At 41.5% G+C, this 21,062-nt stretch overlaps 1 protein-coding gene and 1 long non-coding RNA gene across 3 annotated transcripts in view; both read left to right on the top strand.

Moving 5' to 3' along the window:
* trpm3 (transient receptor potential cation channel subfamily M member 3) overlaps positions 1–21,062 on the top strand; it is a 471,994-nt gene that overhangs the window by 110,512 nt on the left and 340,420 nt on the right. The window lies entirely within an intron of this gene.
* Positions 1,322–19,279, top strand: LOC116971173. Its single transcript, XR_004411427.1, has 3 exons — positions 1,322–1,333; positions 16,548–16,551; positions 19,224–19,279. It is a non-coding gene; the product is annotated as an uncharacterized LOC116971173 (long non-coding RNA).

The raw sequence follows: 21,062 nt of genomic DNA, 5'->3' as shown, positions 1-21,062 counted from the left end.
TTTTTTTCCCGTATTCATCCGCCCCGCAGACTTCCTTCGTCTCCGGTACCTCCCGGGCCTGAGGCGCCCAGGCACAGTGACGCAAGGATGCAAGGAGGCCTGCGCTGGCGGCCGCAATTGTGGAGCCGCTGAGCGCCCGAGCAGGGCCGAGCACCGAGCTCTGGCTGTACCGCATCCTGCGCAAAGCCGCCGGCACGGCCGCACACCTTCTGTGTCTGGGCTTCACTGTCGGGATCGGGGTTGTCAATAGGCCGTGGACGAGTGAGTGTGAGTATTTGAGCCACCGCCTTCAGGACAGAGCCAAGGCAATGATCCGTAGGTACGCTGTGCTCGTGAGCGCCCGTAACTAAGGGCCAGTGCTCCGGGTGGCGTCCTCGAAGGGGCGGGATCTATGTGACCACATGATTTGATGCCTGCCATCCGGGGCGGGATGGGGCGGGATCTATGTGAACACGTGATAGCTGTGGCTCGCCATCCGCTCACTGACATGCGTCCTAGCCCCTATGCAGAACAAGGTTGCCGACCCCTGCTTTGGAGATACAGCATAGAAACAGGCCCTTCAGCCCATCGAGCCTGAACTGACCGGTGATCACCCTGTAAACGAGCACCATCTACACACTAGAGACAATTTACAGAAGCTAATTAACCTACAAACCTGTGCGTCTTTGGAGCGTGGGCCGAAACTGGAGCACCCGGAGAATGCACTCCCACACGGTCACAGGGAGAATGTACAAACTCCGTACAGACAGCACCCATAGTCAGGATCAAACCTGGGTCTCAGGTGCTGTAAGGCAGCAACTCTACCGCTACGCCACTGTGTCACCCCCAGTTGGGAAATGTTGAACCAGGACCAAAGTTGTGAAGTAGGGGTTTAGACATTTGGGACAGAGTTAAAAGTGGTGTGTGTCTGGAATTCTCTACTCAAGAAGCTGTGGAGGCTGATTCGCTGAGTTTAGTCAAGACACAGATCCGTAGATTCTCAGATGTGATGAGAATCAAGGGATTATGACAATGATGCAGGAATGTAGTGCTGAGCTAATAGATCAACCAGAATGTTAGTGTGAGTAGAACAGGCATAAAGGGGTGTATGGTCGACTCCTACAGTACCTCTGCTCATGTGATTGTGTTCCTGTATGCTCCTCAGCTTCCTCTAGCTCTTCCACCAATGTTTTACTCATTGCTTCCAGATTATTGACCTCTCTGCTAAGGGAAATGGATCCTTCCTATTCCAACTGTGATGCTATTCACAGGCCCTCAATCCACAGCAGCTAAGAGAAATGGGAAGTGCTTGGAGTAAAGTTAATACAATAATTGTATTGTATTAGCATGGCTGGTGGAGCTGCTGCCTCATAGTGCCCGAGACTCAGGTTCAATCCTGCTCTCATCTGCTCTCTGCATGGAGTTTGCATGTTCTCCCTATGACCGTATGAACCTTCCAAGCGCACAGGTTTCCTCCCACTGGGAAGACGTGCAGGTTTGTAGGTTAACTGTAAACTGCCACTCGCGTGCAGGGAGTGGATGAGAAAGTGGAATAACATGGAACCAGTGTGAACGGGTAATTGATGATCAGCATGGACTCAGTGGGCTGAAGGGCCTGTTTCTATGTTTCATCTCTTTAAAACAATGAAATGGAACTGGGATGGGGAATAATTGAAACGATTTCTGAACATGTAAGTGTTTATTTTTTTGTTAGCACAGATCTATTTGTTGCTGTTGCCATTCACTTTACATCTATGTCCTCTGGTTATTGACTTTTCTACCCCTGAAAACTCTTTAGTGTCATATGGTGAAGGTAGGAACGTAGCCTGCAGTTTGTGCTGGAGTGGGTTATGTGTTGGACATGTGAATGAGCTCTCCTTAGCAATCCCTACACAAGGCAGCTGTGGGATAAAAGCAGCAGACTCTCCTGAGCCACAAAGTCTCATTTGACATTTTTTTTATTATTTTTTTTTTTTATTTGTTTATTTTATAAGAAGTTAATACAGTACAAAACAGTACAGTGGAACCTAATTTTAGGTGCCAACTATGTCATACCGTAATCCATTCTATGTGCAACCTCTAGTTTTATGTTATGAGAAGGAAGTAAGCAAGACAAGAAAAAGAAAACAATAGAAAAGGGAAAAAGTGGAAAAATAGATGGTAGAGTAGAAAAACGTGAAGTGTGTATATAAAATTTTAAAAATAAATAAATAAATAAATAAATAAAAAATGGAAAGTAGAAATAGAAGAGAAGGCCCCTTAAAAGAGAATTTTTCAAATCTGTATTCGGAGATGTAGATCTATCCACGTCATGAACTGAAATCAGCAATCCTTATGGTACCGCTGCATCACATGATTCCAAAAAGTCGATGAAAGGAGACCAACTCCTTAAGAATTGGTCATATTTATCTATTAGTCGGAGTCTCATTTCTTCAAGGCGTGCTATGTCCATCATATTCCTAATCCACATTTTAACAGTTGGTATGGTTGTATTTTTCCAAAATTTAAGTATCAATTTCTTTCCAATTATTAACCCATAATTAAAAAAAACATTTTGGTCTTTATTTAATTTAGTATCTTCTCCTATTATTCCAAATATAATCCATTCCATTTTGGGTTCTATTCTTGACTTGAAAAGCTTTGTAAATATATCAAATATATCACTCCAAAATTTATTCAACTTTGTACATCCGACAAATGAATGTGTTATATTAGCGTTTTGAAATAAACATTTATCGCATCTGGGAGAGACGTTTGGATAAAATTTATTCAACCTCGTTTTTGATTCTCGTTTTTGACTCATTTGACATTTCACCTTTACAATTGAAGATTTTAATTTCAGTTAGTTAAATAAATCTCAATTTAATTAGCAATGAAATTACAGAATTATCCTGAAAAGCCAGGTCTGGATCACTCACGTACTTTAGGGAAGGGAATTGACTGAGTTCAGTGTGGACATTCTGTGAAGAAGAATAATGACAGAGCACATGCTGAAATCTGGAATAAAAGGGAGCACATTGAAGGAACTCAGTGGGTTAAGAAGCATTTATGGAAAGAAAATATGTTAATGCTTCAGGTCCCTGCATCTGGACTGAAAGGAAGAGGAAGGATTGGTAGTAAATATCCATACCTGGATGGGGGTGAGAGTGGGTGGGATAGAGGCTGGTAAGTGATAGATGGAAGCAGATGGCAAAGGGATGAAGTGTAGATGGAACCAGATAGAGGAGGGGGTGGGAGAGAGGTTGGTAGGAGATAGATTGAACCAGATGAGGAAGATATGATGAGTAGATAGAACCAGATGGAGAATAGGGAGTGGGGCAGGTTCAGGAGGAATTGATGGCTAGATGGGATCAGGTCAAGAATGGGCAGGGGAGTGGCTAGTCAGTGGAACCAAACGGGGGGGGGGGGGGGGGGGGGGGGGGGGATGATGTTGGGTAGACGCAATCGGGTGGGAAAGAGGACAGGAGGATTGACCAAAGGGAGAACACCTGGTGGATGGGTGAGTGCGTATGGGAGGACAGCACAAAAATTAGAAATTCAATGTTCATATCATTTGGGTTGTAAGATACCCAAGCTGAATTTATGATTCCAGAATATGATGGAGATGTGTAGTTTAGGGATAGAGCGTGGAAACAGGCCCTTCAGCCCGTGTCCACGCCGACCAGCGATTACCCCGTACACTTGTACTATCCTACGTACTAGTAGCAATGTTACAAAATTTTAAGATTTTAAAAATCAAGCCTACAATTTATCCCATCAGATAAAGCATAAAAAGAAGTTTAATTTGCAACCTAATTAATTTTCATATCTTCAGTATTAAAAAAGTTATGGCCATTTTCATACTCAGAAATTAGCATCTTGTTCCCTATTGCTTTTCCATTCTTAACACAAAAGCTGTGATCGAGGACATTCAAATGGCCATAACTTTATTAAAAACTAGGAGAACTGAAAGAAAGTTTCAGTTATTATAGATTGAAGCATTCTGAAACAAATATTAAACAATCTTACTTGGATGACCTGAAATTAAAGCATATAATTAGTTAGTTACCCAATTGTAGCTAATTCCAAAATCCAATTACTAGATCTAAACATCTATCCATTTCTTAAGAAAATATTTACATTTTTAAATAGCCTAAATGTCCAAATAACATTCACACAAGAATTCACAATATAACATGATTTTAAAATCTCATTGTCATAAATTTATAGGCCAAATGGAAGGAATTTAGTGTTTAATTGCTGTAAATTAATGACCATTTAAATCATCTTGCGAGTGGGATTTTGTGGAACGCGCTGGTTTGGAACGTTGCGGTTGCGGTGAATTTGACCCCATGTCGGCATGAAAAATACTGCCGGTTCGGATGGGCTCCAAGTCACCTTCTCGCAACTTAAAATTTTGATTAAAGGCATCTTAAGAATTACTTTTTTATGCAAAAATAAACAGCCTACCTTGCCTTGTCCCCTACATGAGATCCGTCCCGTTGTCGGCGTTCACGGCTTTAGAAGATGATTTTTAATTTACTCTAACAATTAAATGATCCAGCGCTAATTTTAATAAACTTAATAAAACAGCAGTCGAAGCGGTTTTTCTTTAGCAACTAAACAGCCTAACCGAGATCGATTTGAATAGGCTGCAGAAAAATTGCATTTTAAACCCACCCCCCTCTCAAAGGTGCCAAAGTCGCGCACACGGGCAGCGGCAGAACTGCAGCGCCGCTGAAGGTAAGTTTTGTAACATACCTAGTACTAGAGGTACTTTATAATCTTTACCGAAGCCAATTAGCCTACAAACCTGTAAGTCTTTGGAGTTTGGGAGGAAACAAGGGCACCTGGAGAAAACCCACGTGGTCACAGGAAAAACGTACAAACTCCGTACAGACTGCACCCATAGTCAGGAGCAAACCCTGGGGACTCTGGTGCTGTAAGGCAGCAACGCTATCGTTGCGCCACCATGTGGCCTTGATGAAGTGTTTGTTGCTTAACTGTTTAAGCTTAAAGGGGTTTGGACAGAGGCCCAGGTTCTTGAATGGATGAAGCCCCTAATGAGTGGGAACATAGGATCATACACATCTGTAGGCAAGGTGAAAAGCTGCAGGTAAAATTTCCTGTTTGAAGAGTGTGTGTGGAGTTTTCTGGACCACTGAGTTATAGCCAAAAATTGAGATATATAGCTTCATTAATATCAGTGCTGAATATAATTGCCCCCATTTCAGACTAATGCTGAATGTAATTTATGGCTTAATCATCAGTAGGGAAGCAAAGGAGATTATGTGAACCTTTATCGTTCAGGTAGATTCACACCACAGTGTTTAATACTGAATATTACAAAGTGGACTGAGAGGAGGTGATAAGACCTGACACCATGCTGAGGGTTTATGCATCACTAATATCCTGGGAAATCAAGAAATCCTGGCTGTCTCCCTCCCTCTCTCCCAAATGGCCATTGTACACATTGCTAATTTTATTATTTATTGAAAGAGTGATTCACATAGGAATTAGTTCTTTCAGGGGACAATAGGTAAGAGACAATAGTACAGCAATAGAACAGGTTTAATTTCTTTTATGGCTTATTCATTGGCATTTGTTGAGGCAAACCCACCCACCCGGTCTGTGTTATCCAAGCAAAATCACATTAGCTACTTTGAATCAGCAAGTCATACCGTGTGGAAACAGGCCCTTTGGCCCAACCTGCCCACACTGACCAATATGTCCCATCTACATCTCAAGAAAAGATGAGAGAACTGTTCAGTTGCCTGATTCTACCTCTCACCTACATACCAGTGGCCAATTAACTTAGCAACCTATACGTCTTTTGGATGTGTGCAGAAGGAAATCTATTGCAGTCTCAGGGCCAACATGCATGCTTCACACAGACTGTGCCCTATTGCACTGTCAGGCAATTCCTCTAAACCACTGTGACACTTGTTCCTATCTGAAACTGCTAAACATGCAAGCTTAATCTTGAATATGTATCTGTGGTACTGAATGGAACATGTTTTACATTAAGTTATAAACAAGAACTGAAAGCTAGCGCATATGGTATATTAAGGTAGGTACATTTTCCACAGAGGGGACCAAAAGAAAGCAGGTTTTGAGGTTTTGAAGGTGTTTGGAGATATGCCCAGCTTGGAAGATTTTAGAAGGAAAGGAAAGGGCTTGAACAAAGCCAAGAGCAGACGGGCTGAAGGACGTGTCATTGTGCTGTACATTTTATGGACATATTAAGAAAGCTGCAATGTTTCCTTGGCAGCAACAATCAACTATAGAATCCTAAACTTTTATGAGCTTGGTGGTTCAGTACCAAAACATTAACATTTTACATTGCGGAAGATATATTCTTCATGAACGTTTTAAATATTTAAAAGGGAATTTTTGTGCGAATAACCTGCAATTTTTGGAATGGGTTACAGATACCTTAGGTAAATGCGATTTACGCTGTTCTTCCAATGTTCACATATGCTCTAAGTCAATGACAATTCATCCACTATTTCTGACAAGTACATTAGCAAACTGAAAGTTTAAGATTTTTCTGCCACATTCATCTTTGCAATACTACATGGATGGTTTCAAATGGATTTATTCCCTTCCTAATGTTCCCAAACCCAATGTTCTCCAAGCTGACTTTGCATATGCCACACATTGAAACTTTGGCTCATCCAGATCTCAGCAGTCCTCATTCTAACCTCCCAACGTCCCACCCATTCATCAATTCCCGTGCTGCCTTGGCTCTGCTCCAGCAAAACCTTTAATTTTTTTAATTCTTGTTCTTTTTTTTTGTCAAATTCTTCCTTTTCCAATCACCTCCCTTGGTTGTTCCAAGGACTCTGCATGCTGACCTTTCAATTTCTGAATCTGACCTTTTAGTTTTGAGATACAGGCCCTTCGGCCCACCAAATCCACACCAACCAATGATCCCTGTACACGAGCACTATCCTACACACTAGGGATAATTTACAATCTTTTACCGAAGCCAATTAACCTACAAACCTGCATGCCTTTGGATTGTGGGAGGAAACTGGATCACCCAAGGTAAACCCACACGGTCACGGGGAGAATGGACAAACTCCGTTTAGACAGCACCCATAGTCAGGATCAAAGCCGGGTGTCTGGCGCTGTAAGGCAGCAATTCCACCACTGTGCCACCGTGCTGCCCTTAACTTTCATATCTCCCCAATTCCTGTCATTCCACCTCTGGCAGTTGTCCTGTCAGCTGCTCTGGCCCCAAACTTTTCAAATCCCCCTAAATCTATATCCACTCTGCTTTAAGATTCTCCTTCATTTGATGTCCATGTTTTCCAATGATTATCTAAGATTTTTAACGGTGATTATTCCAGTTTCTGACTTCCCAACCGTTTTACCCATTTTCTTAGTGTTTTGGATTGCGGGCTTCATCACGACCAGCAGTTATCTCCCACCCCCAATGGCCCTTGAGACCATGATGATTAGCCACCTTCATGAATCTTTGCGGTTCCGGTTAATCTACTCCCACATAACTGGGACATTAACTCTAGAATTTAGATCCAAGAGTTGGTGAAGAACTGTGACAATTTTTCCACGCCAAGTCAGTGTATGAATTGAAAGTGGAGCAGGCGAAGGGAGGAAGGGCACTGAGCACCTGGGTCATTCCCAACTGCATGTTCCCTTTCAATTCATTAAAAAAAACATAGAGCTTTACATCGGCGAGATCAAACATAGACTCGACAACCGTTTTGACGAACACTTGAGCTAAGGCCTGGGGGTTGGATCTACTGGTTGTAAACATTTTAACTTCCCTTCCCATTCCCACACTGAGCTTTATTGCCTGGGCTGCCTCCATTGCCAGAGTGAGGCCACATGCAAACTGGACGAACAGCACATCATATTCTGTTTGGGTAGTTTACAAACCAATGGTTTGAACATTGAATTCTCCAATTGTCAGTAACCTAATCTACAAACACCCCCCCCCCCCCCCCTCTCTTCCCTGTGCTTCACCTGGATGTCCATCCATTTCTCCCTTTCCACTTTACCCAACAGCCTCCCCACTTGCCCCTGTTCCCCATCCCTCTCACCTATATTCCTTCCTCTGCCTTCAACTTTCATGCCCCTTTTATCATTATCTCTTTATCTAACGCTTTTTTTATATTTTCATCTCTGGTCTTTGCCCAACCAAATGCCTATCAAAAGCCCCCGCTTGCCTACCTCCATCTATCATTTGCCAGGCTTTGTTCAGCCCCTCCTCTCTTCCAGCTTTCACCACAATCTGAAAAGTAACCTATCCATATTCTCCTGAGAAGCTGCCCTTCCTGCTGAGATACTCTAGCACGTTGTCTTTTCTTGTGTGAATTGAAAGGGAACTTGCAGGTGGCAATGTCACAGCAGGCGCTTGGTGCCCTTGGCCTCTTGCTCGCAGGATCATACGTTAGAGAGTTTGCCACATTGCGACCACTTTCCATTTCACCTGAGAACCAAACATTTGCAGATCCTGAGCTTCAGAAGAGCAGGGGAGATCTGATAAACTCACACCACTTCATTTACAAATAAAGTTGTATTTTTTTTAATCTCATTGCTGTCAATGGGTGCTTGCTGAAAATTGGCTGTAAATGCCTTTAGATGTAATGAGGTTGGGAAAAGAGCTATATGAATGCAACATCTTTCTTTTGGTAATTAATAAATGACAGCATGGGAAATAGGTTGTGCATGTAGTTAGATGCATCCATTGGAAGAATGTACATTGGACATGTCAGAGATGTTGTTTTGCTTCAAGAGATCCAGATTCTGCTAAAACAGAGTTCCTGTAGGCTAATCTCCCGGATACTGCAATAGCTCAGCCGTCCTGCCATTTATTGGATGATTTATGAAGGTTGATTATTAAAATGCCACAGAAGGTTACCTAAGATAAATAGAGCAGTAGTCTTTACAGGACCAGAAGTAGACAGATACACAAAACCCTGCTAGTTACTGAAGAGCATAGTGCACGTTTCTGGCCCGCGCGCATTAGGAAGGATTATTTTGACCTTGGAGGGAGTGCGGTGGAAAGTTGCCAGAATCAGACCTGGACTCCAAGGTTGAAATTACAAGATTATAACGGGGACGTATTCCCTTGAATTCAGATGATTTAAGGGATGTGGATGCTCCCATAATCCAGCAATCGCTGCTGGGTCAGTTGTTAAGATTAAGTCTGATGTTGATGGATTTATTTTATTTTCTGAAGATGTAAATTGACAGTAATAGGTGGGAACATGGAGTTAGATCATGGATCAGCCATGATCCCATTGAATGGTGCAACAGGCTAATGAAGCTGAATAGCTGACCTCTGTCTCTATGCTGCTGTGTTTCCGAATTCCAGTTTCTGACCAGCATGGGATTAATTAGTTTTAAAATTAAAAATATGAGCAGTCTGTCTTGTTGCTAATCAGCGCTATAATTAGTATGGCCAGCCACAAATCCTTGAAATATCACAAAGGAAAATTAATTAACTATTATAATTGAGCATTCATTTTAAGCTGGTTTGTGTTTAAGGTTGATGATTTTGAAATACAATATCACAGTTGATTAATATAAGCTGTCAAGCTATTAACATTCAAAATATTGATTAAATCAGATCAATACAGTATATTTATTCTGTAGACCCTATCTTTAACTGTGCGTAAATGGTCTTTTGAGAACTTGAATTTGTGTTGTGTCTTCAGGGTACTAAACATTCTAAGGTGCTCTACGAAAGTTCTTAAGTAACAATTTGACACTGAGTCACACAATGAGACGTTAGGGCAACTGCACAGGACATTAGACAGTATCTTAAAGAAAGATGTAGTGGTAGAGCTAAGGAATTACAAAACATTGGGCTGAAGGTACAAATGCCAGAGAAGGAGTGATTCAAATTAAGAGATTTCCAGAGATTGTTGGGCAGCCAGATGTCATGGAGGCAGAGAGGTGGGAGGCAACTGAACCCAAATAACGAATATTTTCTACTCAAATTGTTGCTTAATTGGGAGGTTGCGTGGGTGAGTGAGCAGGGAAAGGTAACGCCCATGTTTGTGGAAAGGCTCATTTGACCAGAAGAACAAAATTAGATTGGGGCCTATTGAGATAATTCTGACCCTAAAAGCTGTGCTGTCCTTGAATGAAATCACAGCTAATCCATATCTTTATCCAATCTACATGCCTTGACTTCATAATTCTTCACATTTTAGCTAAAGATGTCTCCATTTTGAAATTTTGCACTTTAAGCTAAGCCTCAACAATCCTTTGCAAGAAAGAATCTCTGCCACAGAAGTTAGTTGAGGCCAGTTCATTGGCTATATTTAAGAGGGAGTTAGATGTGGCCCTTGTGGCTAAAGGGATCAGGGGGTATGGAGAGAAGGCAGGTACAGGATACTGATCATATTGAATGGAAGTGCAGGCTCGAAGGGCCGAATGGCCTACTCCTGCATCTATTTTCTATGTTTCTATGTTTCTATGTTAATCGCAGATAGCCTCTTCCACTCAACCACAATATATTTGTCTATTGTTGGCCATTTTTACTAATGGTTTGCAGGATAATTTTGACAAGCTGTTTGCTACATTTTTGCAGCCTTTGAACATTGTCACAATTTGCTTTAGCTCCTGAACCTTGGACTTGCCTTTTTAGTTGGATTCTATTTACAGAAATGCTGACTAAATTAATGCCCATGTTAAAATAAAATATAATGGTAAATTCATGAATGCTTTCAAGGCAACAGGAAAAGGGATAGGACTAATGAGTTATTAAAGGCAAGGATCAAAAGGTGTATTTGTCAACACTGACAAATTGGAATTTAACTTGAAATTTATGGTAATGAAGTGAGATGAAGCGGGCAGAATTTTCTGTTAAGAGAGATCTTCAGTAATGGGCTTGTAGCTCCCACATCTGTGGTTAGAAACATAGAAACATAGAAAATAGGTGCAGGAGGCCCTTCGAGCCAGGACCACCATTCATTGTGATCATGGCCAATCATTCGAAATCAGTAACCCGTGCCTGCCTTCTCCCCATATCCCTTGATGCCGCTAGCCCCTAGAGCTCTGTCTCTTTTAAATTCATCCAGTGAATTGCCCTCTACTGCCTTCTGTGGCAGAGAATTCCACAAATTCACAACTCTCTGCGTGAATTTTTTTTTTCGCATCTCAATTTTAAATGGCCTCCCCTTTATTCTTAGACTGGTCCCTGGTTCTGGACCCCCAACATTGAGATTTGTTTTCTTGTATCTAGCATGTCCAGTCCTTTTATAATTTTATATGTTTCTTTAAGATCCCCTCTCATTCTTCTAAATTCCAATGAATACAAGCCCAGTCTTTCCAATCTTTCCTCTTGTGGCAGTACCGCCATCCCGGGGATTAACCTCATGAACCTACGCTGCAATGCCTCAATAACAAGGATGTCCTTCCTCAAATTAGGAGACCAACACACAATACTCCAGATGTGGTCTCACCAGGGCCCTGTACACCTCCAGAAGGACCTCTTTACTTTCAGTGACTGGCGTACAAGGACACCCAGGTCTCGTTGCACTTCCTGTTTTCTTAATCTGACACAATTGAGAAAATAATCTGCCTCCTTGTTCTTGCCACCAAAGTGGATAACCTTACATTTATCCACATTATACTGCATTTGCCATGCATCTGCCCACTCATTCAACCTGTCCAAGTCACCCTGCAACCTCCTAGCATCCTCTTCGCAGTTCACACTGCCACCCAGTTTTGTGTCATCTGCAAATGTGTGTCACTTTTAATCCCATTATACAAATCATTAATATATATTGTAAATAGTTGCGGCCCCAGCACCAAGCCTTGCGGCACTCCACTCACCACTTCCTACCATTCTGACAGGGACCCGTTTATTCCTACTCTTTGTTTCCTGTCTGCCAACCAATTCTCTATCCATGTCAATACCCTACCCCCAATACCATGTGGTCTAATTTTGCCCACTAATCTCCTGTGTGGGACCTTATCAAAGGCTTTCTGAAAGTCCAGATACACTACATCCACTGACTCTCCTTCATCCATTTTACTTGTCACATCCTCAACAAATTCCAGAAGATCAGTCAACCCAATACTATTTCTCGCCTAATGCAAATTTCTATCAGTTCCTGTGTCTCCCTATATCCTCTGTCCTATAGTACATCTGAGAGATTGTTTGTATCTTCCTTAGTGAAGATAGAACCAAAGTACCTGTTCAACTCTTTTGCCATTTCCTTGTTCGCCATAATAATTTCTCCTGTTTCGCCTTCAAGGGACCCACATTTGTATTTACTAATCTTTTTCCTTTAACATACCTAAATAAGCTTTTACTATCCTTCTTTATATTCTTGGCCAGTTTACCCTTGTACCATCTTTTCACCCCGTATTGCCCTTTTTGTTACCTTCTTGTCCTTTGAAAGTTTCCCAATCCTCTGGCTTCCCGCTACTCTTGCTATGTTATACACCTTTTCTTTTAGTTTTATTCCATCCCTAACTTCCTTTGTCAGCCACGGTTGATCTTACTCTCCTTAGAATCTTTCTTCCTCTTTGGAATGAAATGATCCTGCATCTTCTGGATTATGCCCAGAAATTCCTGCCATTGCTGTTCCACTGTTATTCCTGCTAGGATCCTTTTCCAGTCAACCTTGACCAGCTCCTCTCTCATGCCTTCATAGTCCCCTTTGTTCAACTGCAACACTGACACTTCTGATTTAGCCTTCTCCCTCTCAAATTGCAGATTGAAACTTATCATAATATGATCACTATACCATGAGTTCCCTTTATTAAATCTGGTTCATTAGACAACACTAAATCCAGAATTGCCTTCTCTCTGGTAGGATCCAGTACAAGCTGCTCTAAGTATCCATCTCGGAGGCACTCTACAAATTCCCTTTCTTGGGGTCCAGAACCAACCTGATTTTCCCAGTCTACCTGCCTATTGAAATCTCCTATATCCACAGTGGCATTACCTTTGTTACATGTCAATTTTAACTCCTGCAGCAACCCTTTTTCCAGGCTATTGTTTGGGGGCTTGTAGATAACTCCCATTAGTGTCTTCTTACCTTTACCTTTCCACACATCCTATTCCCCTTCATATTTCCTGACACCGTGCAACTTATTCCCTCTCTTGCATGTCATTGATTCCTCTTTGATTCTTTTTGCCACTAGTCTGCACTGAGCATTATTTATTGTCGCCAATTAACCTTCCAATGCATCTCTGGCAAGTGGAGGAAGTCGGGGCACCCAGAGGAGACCAACATGGGCACACAGAGAGCATGCAAATTGCAATCAGACAGCACCAGATTTCAGAATTGAACCTGGATCCCTGGAACATCGAAGCTTGCTCCCTGAATTAATTACAATTTTTTTTAATGCACCAAACCTTTAGCAAAACTTTTTTACTTTCTCATTAAACATCTCAGATGAATGTAAAATATCTCTTGGCACTGTGTTGAAGTGGAAGAGAGCTTTCAGGGGCCCTGACCCATTATTTAATTGATTGCATGTTTAATAGCAAAACTGTGTTGTTTGTGTTATTGCTCTGTGCATAAATTGTCTGCTGCAGTTCCTATCTTTCAACAGTGACTGTACATCCAAAATGATTTGGTGTTTATTAAATATTGGAGTTGCTGAGATCTTGTCAGACACCAGGGAATTCACAAGGTTTTTTTCTAAATCATTTATTTACACAGAATTTTTTTCCCTTAACTGACTGTTAGAAATTCTTGTCTGTATAATGCCCTATCCCAGCAGTAAATACACAGGTAGGCAGCAGTAATTTACAGTTATGTGCCTCAGCGATCTGACAGCTAATTATAGTTATTGCCGTTCTGCTTAAGGGACAGTGAGCTTCCACAAGTGGGATGTATATTAAACATTGATCCAGATCTCTCATTATTGGCGAATAAAGAAGATAGGTTTATATTTCCATAGCACCTTTCACATCCTTCGGAAATTCTAAAGTCTTTCACAATTCATTAAAAAAAAACTCTGGAAGTGTTGGAACGTTGGAAAAGTGACAGCCTAGTTGTACAAAGCAAATAGACACAAAATGCTGGAGTAACTCAGAGGGACAGGCAGCATATCTGGAGGCAAGGAATGGGTGACGTTTCAGGCCAAGACCCTTCTTCAGGTCTGAAGAAGGGTCTCGGCCTGAAACATCACCTATTCCTTGCCTATAGAGATGTTGCCTGTCCCCGCTGAGTGACTCCAGCATTTTGTGTCCATCTTCGGTTTAAACTAACGTCTGCAGATCCTTTCTACACAAGCTCCCCCAAATGGTGATCATAATGATGGGATAATCTTGAGTTGTTGATGTTGGTTGAAGGTTAAGTATTGATCTGGACTGAATGAAGCCTTCTGTTTCACTTTTTGATGACCACAGAATCTTTCACAAAGATCTCGGAAAGTTTGAAGGGCCTGCAATATCAGCTCATCCTATAGGTGGCATGTCAAAGATATAGAGTATTTGCAGCTTTGAAGCAGCCTAACCTATTTAATGTTTCCATGTCGTAGAGCTTTTCGCCTTCTAACCACCTGGGTAATTAAGTTTCTTGTGAAATACTTAGTAGATTTAAAAGTAATGCCGTAGAACGCATTTTATTAGGATGCATCACAACATGGGGATCGAGAATTGGAAGAGCAAATATGTAAGGAGATAGCAGATATTAGTAGTAAGCACAAGGTAGTGATTGTGGGAGATTTCAACTTTCCACACATAGACTGGAAAACACATTCTGTAAATGGGCTGGATGGTTTGGAGTTTGTAAAATGTGTGCAGGATAGTTTTTTGCAGCAATACATAGAGGTACCTACTAGAGGAGGGGCAGTGCTGGACCTCCTGTTAGGAAATGAGATGGGACAGGTGGCGGAGGTATGCGTTGGGGAGCACTTCGGGTCCAGTGATCACAATACCATTAGTTTCAATATAATTATGGAGAGGGTCAGAACTGGACCTAGGGTTGAGATTTTTGATTGGAGAAAGGCTAACTTTGATGAGATGCGAAATGATTTAAAAGGAGTGAACTGGGACATTTTGTTTTATGGGAAGGATGTAGAAGAGAAATAGAGGACATTTAAAGGGGACATTTTAAGAGTACAGAATCTTTATGTTCCTGTTCGGTTGAAAGGAAAGTAAAAATTGGAAAGAGCCCTGGTTTTCAAGGGAAATTGGACATCTTGTTCGGAAAAAGAGGGAGATCTACAAAAATTATAGGCAGCATGAAGTAAATGAGGTGCTTGAGGAGTATAAGGAATGTAAAAAGAATCTTAAGAAAGAAATTAGAAAAGCTAAAAGAAGATATGAGGTTGCTTTGGCTAGTAAGGTGAAAGTAAATCCAAAGGGGTTCTACAGCTATATTAATAGCAAAAGGATAACGAGGGATAAAATTGGTCCATTAGAGAGTCAGAGTGGACAGCTATCTGCAGAGCCAAGAGAGATGGGGGAGATATTGAACAATTTCTTTTCTTCGGTATTCACCAAGGAGAAGGATATTGAATTATGTGAGGTAAGGGAAACAAGTAGAGTAGCTATAGAAACTATGAGATTCAAAGAAGAGGAAGTACTGACACTTTTGAGAAATATAAAAGTGGATAAGTCTCCAGGTCCTGACAGGATATTCCCTAGGACATTGAGGGAAGTTAGTGTAGAAATAGCCGGGGCTATGACAGAAATATTTCAAATGTCATTAGAAACGGGAATAGTGCCGGAGGATTGGCGTACTGCGCATGTTCCATTGTTTAAAAAGGGTTCTAAGAGTAAACCTAGCAATTATAGACCTGTTAGTTTGACTTCAGTGGTGGGCAAATTAATGGAAAAGATACTTAGAGATAATATATATAAGCATCTGGATAAGCAGGGTCTGATTAGGAACGGTCAACATGGATTTGTGCCTGGAAGGTCATGTTTGACTAATCTTCTTGAATTTTTTGAAGAGGTTACTAGGGAAATTGACGAGGGTAAAGCAGTGGATGTTGTCTATATGGACTTTAGTAAGGCCTTTGACAAGGTTCCTCATGGAAGGTTGGTTAAGAAGGTTCAACTGTTGGGTATAAATGCAGGAGTAACAAGATGGATTCAACAGTGGCTAAATGGGAGACGCCAGAGGGTAATGGTGGATGGCTGTTTGTCGGGTTGGAGGCAGGTGACTAGTGGGGTGCCTCAGGGATCTGTGTTGGGTCCTTTGTTGTTTGTCATGTACATCAATGATCTGGATGAAGGTGTGGTAAATTGGATTAGTAAGTATGCAGATGATACCAAGATAGGGGGTTTTGTGGATAATGAAGAGGATTTCCAAAGTCTACAGAGTGATTTAGGCCATTTGGAAGAATGGGCTGAAAGATAGCAGATGGAGTTTAATGCTGATAAATGTGAGGTGCTACACCTTGGCAGGACAAATCAAAATAGGACGTACATGGTAAATAGTAGGGAATTGAAGAATGCAGTTGAACAGAGGGATCTGGGAATAACCGTGCATAGTTCCTTGAAGGTGGAATCTCATATAGATAGGGTGGTAAAGAAAGCTTTTGGTATGCTAGCCTTTATAAATCAGAGCATTGAGTATAGAAGCTGGGATGTAATGTTAAAATTGTACAAGGCATTGGTGAGACCAAATCTGGAGTATGGTGTACAATTTTGGTCGCCCAATTATAGGAAGGATGTCAACAAAATAGAGAGAGTACAGAGGAGATCTACTAGAATGTTGCCTGGGTTTCAACAACTAAGTTACAGAGAAAGGTTGAATAAGTTAGGTCTTTATTCTCTGGAGCGCAGAAGGTTAAGGGGGGACTTGATAGAGGTCTTTAAAATGATGAGAGGAATAGACAGAGTTGATGTGGACAAGCTTTTCCCTTTGAGAATAGGGAAGATTCAAACAAGAGGACATGACTTCAGAATTAAGGGACAGAGGTTTAGGGGTAACATGAGGGGGAACTTCTTTACTCAGAGAGTGGTAGCGGTGTGGAATGAGCTTCCAGTGGAAGTGGTGGAGGCAGGTTCGTTGGTATCATTTAAAAATAAATTGGATAGACATATGGATGAGAAGGGAATGGAGGGTTATGGTATGAGTGCAGGCAGGTGGGACTAAGGGAAAATAATTGTTCGGCACGGACTTGTAGGGCCGAGATGGCCTGTTTCCGTGCTGTAATTGTTATATGGTTATATGGTTAACACGATTTGCGAACAGCTCCATCCAAGATTGCAAGAAATTGCAGTGAGTTGTGGCCATATCCCAAACCATCACCATCCACGTCCATTCCATCTACACTTCACACTATCCTCGGCAAGGCTGCCAGCATAATCAACGACCAGTCTCACCCTGGTCACTCCCTCTTCTCCCCTCTCTCATCAGGCAAGAGATACAGAAGTTTAAAAACGCATACCTCCAGATTCAGGGACAGTTTCTTCCCATCTATTATTGGGCAACTGAACCATCCTCTCACCAACTAGAGAGCGATCCTGACCTCTCATCTCCTCATTGGAGATCCTTGAACTATTTTTAGTCAAACTTTACTGGACTTTATCTTGCACCAAACGTTTTTCCCTTTATCCTGAATCTGTACACCATGGACGGTAATTGTAATCATGAATAGTCTTTTCGCTGACTGGATAGCACGCAACCAGAAAACTTTTCACTATACCTCAGTACACGCGACACTAATAAACAGAATTTTATTCTTAGATGCAAGTGTAACTATCTTCTCTTCCTGAAGATAGACAGGAGTAACTGTGGGAAGAAACTGCAGATGCCGGTTTAAACCGAAGATAGACACAAAAAACTGGAGTAACTCAGCGGGACAGGCAGCATCTCTGGAGTGAAGGAATGGGTGACGTTTCAGGTCGAGACCCTTTTTACAGCACCCATTCCTTCTCTCCGGACATCCTGCCTGTCCCGCCGAGTTACTCCATCTTTTTGTGTTTATCTTTGGATTAAACCAGCATCTGCAGTTCCTTCCCACACATATCTTCCCTTCCTAATGCTTGACACTAGATAATCTTAGAGGCCTATTGTAGATAATCCAGGGCTTCTGGGCTGGGGAACCTAACCTATTTCATCTTTCTCAACCTCACACTTCTGGTAGTATTCTCTTCAATCTGTTTTGCATTCTCTCCAGTGCTTATCAACCAGTAGGTGTCTGTAACATTGCTTTTAAAATTGCTGCATTCAAATCAGCAGTCATTGCCATTAATATTTCTTGTAATAAAAACAAACTGTTGGAATTGCTTAGACAGATTGATAGTCTGAAGTCTGAAGAATAGTCCCAATCTAAAACGTCACCCTTCCTTTTTCTCCAGAGGTGCTGCCTGACCCGCTTATTTACTCCAGCACTTTGCGTCTATCTTTGGTATAAACCAGCATCTGCAGTTCGTCTCCACACATGTTGGAATTGCTTCACAGCTCAAGCAAAAAGAGCCAGATTAACTTTCTCAGGTTGATGATTAATTCCTGTTTTGTTTTAGATTTCCAGTAAATTTACTATTTTGCTTTAATAGAACGTGCAAGAGGAACTCAGCAGATCAGGCAGCATCAGTGGAGTGAATAGTCAGCAGACATTTTGGACCTGGACCCTTCTTCAGACTCTCGAAGAAGTGTTCCCACCTGCAATATCACCTGTCCATGCCCCCCACAGATGCTGTCTGGCCGTCTAAATTTCTCCAGCACTTTGTTTTTGCTCAAGATTCCAGCATATGCTGCTTACCCTCGAATTTTGCTTTTTTAATTTTGCTAAAGTCATTCCATAAAATACCGATGCCTGCAGGAAATCCTCAATAGCTTTTGAATGATTGTGAAGAGGAAGCAAAGACATAATAGGAGATTGTAACTGACATCATGGAGGAGAAATGTATCTTTGGTTGCGGGCACTGAATACATGTACGGTGATAGACCACCGATTAACCTCAGGGTGATCATTGAAATTTACAGCACAGAGTTTTCTTTTGCTTGTACAGAATGTAGATATCGCTGGGGTTTATTGTCCATCTTTTATAACCACTGAACTGAGAAACCAGTTGAGAGGCAACACATTAATGGGGCTATTGTAAATTGGCCAAATTACCGATTTCCATCGCTGCAGATGTTGGTGACCCAAATAGATTTTAACGATAAAGCAGTGGTTTCATGGTCATATTGCATATTTATTTAATTACATAGGTTGACATTTCCATGCTGCCTTGGACGGACTTGAACTCATTTCTCTCATCGATAGTGCAGATGTCTCGCTAGTCCAGTAGTTTAACTATTATGCCACTGTACTATTTAGGGCTATTCTGCCCGTGTTGGTAGAGCAACATCATCCAGGTAATTTGAGTTTCACTTTACCTTAATTGGTACACGTGACAAGAAACTAACCTTTGAACCTTTGACTAATAGCATCCATCAATCACCAAATCATTTGGCTCCTCCATTATCTACATTCAGCCGCTGCACGGGTACCATCTACAAAATCCACTTACCTGGCCTCCTCCAGCTGCACCTCCCAAAATCAGGGCCTCTACCACCATGAAAAAGACGGATGTGTTCCCCTCAAATCACATCCCATCCTGACATGGAAAGTCCTTCATTGTCTCGGGATTTAAATCCTAGAACACCCTTGACAACAGCACAATAACAATAGCTTCACTGAAAGGTATCTCACTGTCATCTTCTCAAGGGCAATCATGGATAGCCAATAAATACTAGCTTCCCTGGCAACATCCAGATCCCACCAGAGTGGAAACATGAGCAGCAGAGGTTTGAAGGAGCTCACTTTTATGCAGTATGAGGTGGAAGACTCGTCCAGGAATAATAATGGCTTTTTGTCCATAGGATTTCTTCATTTTTCTCTATCAAAACCTCATGCATCGTGAAAACTGTCATTTCTGAATCTCTGTTTCATTGAGAACAGAATATAGCCTTTCCAACAGATTTATCCTTCCCAATCTCTCCCTGAAATTCTACTGAAATACTGAACACCTGGAAAACCTCCTTCACATCCTTTCCAAAATATTTGCAGCTTGCCTGAAGCGTGGTCAATGGAATTGTCTACAAGAGCCTAGCTGAAGGCTAAACAAATAGATACAGAATTCTAGTTCGTTCTAATAAGGTGGAACATCGAAATGAATGGTATCAGTTATAAGATGGTGAACGCAACAGGTGGCCAATAGACCAAAGTCGAATTTCTCCTTCCAACTATCTCTAACGTTAGAATGAGAAGGTCAGATTCCTTGAAATGACCAGTCAATGCTTCACTTTAGAATAAAACTGCTGTAGCAGAATGCCAATGTAACATTCTCATCTCTCGATGTACAAACAGTGCTCCATGTTGAGATGACTGTGCATAAAAATAGAGGATATTGTGGGGAGAGTTTCGTTCAACACAGAGGATTATTGGTTCCATATAAAGATGTCAAAACTCTAAGCTAGAATGGAGATGATGGTAATTTGTACATCCAATCACGCCGGGAGACTGCACTGTTGTAAGTGACTATGATTGATATCACATGCATAATTTATATTATGTAACGATCGTGTTTTATTGGAAAACCTGGCAGCTGTTTATTAATGTTTGTTATGTTTGTCTTGGTTACAGAAACCCTGCTTAAATAGAAACTGCACAGTCTATATTCTGTTTAAATAGTCTTTGTAAGGCTACATCTTATGGTAGATCCTGTTGACTGCTGTAGAGCAATATTTAAATAGAATGCAGTTTGGGAATAGGAAGTAACATCATAGGAAGCAAGGAGATTAATCAGCTCCATGAGCTTGCAAAATCATTCCATGAGGCCATGACTGATCTGCATCCAATTATCATGACCTTAAAAGTAGGCAAGGATCTGGTATCGACTACTGTTCATTGAAGAATTACAATTTGTTTTACCACCCCTCTGCAGATAGGGGTGTAACAGCAGATTTTTATCTCGTTCAAGCGATGACTCCCTCTAGCCGCTAAATGGACTACATGGTTAAGGGGAATGTCTTTGTAAGCATGCAAGCTCTCCGTCAGGGACCTTCAGAGCTTCTTCACAGATAAATCTTCAAAACACAGTCCTTTGATGAATAAATTCTTTATTGTTGATGAAAAACAATAAGGTACGTCCAAACTTCTTCCGACTCGTACACTATAATCTTCATCAAACTCCAGCTTATCGCTTTAAAGGT

This window comes from Amblyraja radiata, chromosome 3, assembly GCF_010909765.2.
Source record: "Amblyraja radiata isolate CabotCenter1 chromosome 3, sAmbRad1.1.pri, whole genome shotgun sequence".
Taxonomy (NCBI): Eukaryota; Metazoa; Chordata; class Chondrichthyes; order Rajiformes; family Rajidae; genus Amblyraja; species Amblyraja radiata.
This window is presented reverse-complemented; position numbering and strand designations above follow the sequence as displayed.